Source organism: Sinocyclocheilus rhinocerous, unplaced genomic scaffold, assembly GCF_001515625.1.
Source record: "Sinocyclocheilus rhinocerous isolate Xijiao unplaced genomic scaffold, SAMN03320098_v1.1 scaffold1769, whole genome shotgun sequence".
NCBI classification, from domain to species: Eukaryota; Metazoa; Chordata; class Actinopteri; order Cypriniformes; family Cyprinidae; genus Sinocyclocheilus; species Sinocyclocheilus rhinocerous.
In genome coordinates, this window is record NW_015648512.1 from 23,052 (window position 1) to 25,615 (window position 2,564).

Sequence of the window (2,564 nt, forward strand, 5' to 3'; positions counted from 1 at the left end):
TGCACTTTCCACCAGGCTTCAATCCAGTTCCTCGGGTATCAGATCAGCTCCCAAGGTATCAAGATGGATGAGGGGAAGGTTGAAGCCATCAAGACCTGGCCCAAACCCACTACAATCAAAGAACTCCAGCGATTTCCTAGGTTTTTCAAATTTCTACCGGTGTTTCATTCACAACTACAGCTTTATTACAGCCCCTTTGACCAACCTCCTGAAAGGCAAGCCCAAGTCTCTGTCCTGGTCGACCGAAGCTACTTCAGCTATGACAACTCTCCAAAAGGCCTTTACGTCAGCCCCACTCCTGGTCCATCCAGACCCTTAGAAGCCCTTCATAGTCAAAGTGGATGCCTCAACATCTGGAGTTGGAGCCATCCTGTCCCAGCAGCAGGGGAGTCCCCCTCGGCTTCATCCATGTGCCTTCTTCTCCCGGAAATTATCCTCGGCGGAGCAAAACTATGATATTGGGAATAGAGAACTTCTGGCCATCAAGCTCGCCCTTGAGGAGTGGAGACACTGGCTGGAGGGGGCCCTCCATCCGTTTGTAGTATACACAGACCACCGAAACCTTGAGTATCTCCGGGAGGCCAAAAGACTAATAAATCCCAGACAAGCCAGGTGGGCCCTCTTCTTTACCCGATTCCATTTCACCATCTCATATCGTCCAGGGACAAAAAACGCTAAAGCAGATGCTCTCTCAAGACTCCATGCTCCGGATGATCTGTCAGAAAACCCTGAACCAATCCTCCCATCCAGTCTGATTGTCAGCCCAATTCAGTGGACCCTGGACGAGGACATCGCGGCTGCCAGTGTCTCCGATCCTGCTCCACCGGTGTGCCCCCCGACCCACACCTATGTCCCTTACAGCCAAAGGACCCCATTAATCCATACAGCGCATACTTCCCTGGGTACTGGTCATCCTGGGACCAATCAAACCCTCTCACTGCTACAAGATCGCTTCTGGTGGCCGGGAATGGCAAACGACATCAGAAGGTACGTGAGAGGATGCCAGGAATGCGCCATGGCCAAAACACCCCGCCATTTACCATCTGGAAAGATCCTTCCTCTCCCCATTCCTCGGCGTCCATGGTCACACCTAGGAGTCGATTTTGTCACAGACTTACCTGCATCAGATGGTAATACTTGCATCCTCATCGCCGTGGATAGATTCTCCAAGGCCTGCCGGCTGGTACCCCTGAAAGGACTCCCAACTGCCATGGAGACTATGGAGGTACTTTTTAACCATGTCTTTCGAAACTTTGGCATCCCCGAAGACATAGTATCAGATAGATCCCCAATTTATCTCACGAGTTTGGAGATCTTTCCTCTCGCTCCTAGGTGTGACAGTAAGCCTATCTTCTGGATACCACCCCCAGAGCAACGGTCAAACGGAAAGGAAGATCCAGGAGATAGGACACTACCTCCGTACCTTCTGCCACAACCACCAGAACTCCTGGAACCAATTCATCGCCTAGGCCGAGTACGCACAGAACTCTCTTCGTCAGCCCTCTACGGATCTCACCCCCTTCCAGTGCGTACTTGGCTATCAGCCACCTCTGTTCCCTTGGTCTGGGGAACCTGCAGATGTTCCATCAGTCACGCACTGGTTCCAGGAGAGTGAGAGGGTCTGGGACTCAGCACACCAACATCTCCAGCGTGCAGTACAACGTCACAAACATCATGCGGATGTCCGGAGAGCCTCCACTCCCATAATCCTCCCAGGACAGAAGGTGTGGCTCTCCACCCGAGACATCCACCTCAGGCTTCCCTGCAGAAAGCTGAGTCCCAGATTCATTGGTCCCTTCCCCATCATCCACCAAATCAATCCGGTCACGTATGAACTCCAGCTCCCTTCACAATACAGAATTCACCCCACATTCCATGTCTCTCTGCTCAAACCCTATCACTCACCTGTTTCTCCTGTCTCCACAGATTCTGATCCCGTAGACGAACCCCCTCTTCCGATGGTGCTGGAGGATGGAACAGTCTATTCGGTGAAGGAGATCCTGAGTTCCCACGTTGGGGTTTTCGGCCCTCAGGAGCGGGCCGTGGAGAGGGGGTTTCTGTCACGGAAACACCAGTCTATTCCACTAATCAGCGATCCCAATCACTGGAGTTCTGATCACCTGCACCTGACCGTCATTCACTAATCACCAGCACCACAGTATAAGAGCACACAGTTCACACAAACACGTTGTCTGGTCTCCATTGTGGAAAAGGACTCATCGCTCATGCCAAGCTACTTACTTGAACTCTTGTTCCAAGTCTCCCGATCTCCTTCGTCTTCTCACGCTCTCCAAAACCTGGTAATGGATAATACCGTCATCAGTATCCTTGCTCAACTCCGTAAAGACTCCTTATCTGCCATATACTACCTGCTTCTGCTATTTATCTACATCTGTGCAATAAACCCGTCTGTTTGATTCTAACCTGTCTGTGTCTTGAGTCTGACCACGCGTTACAACTCTCATGTATATTTTACAGCATTAGTTGAGAGTATTTTTTCCTTTCAGAAAATTTGGCATGTGTGTGTGTGTGTGTGTGTGTGTGTGTGTGTGTGTATATATATA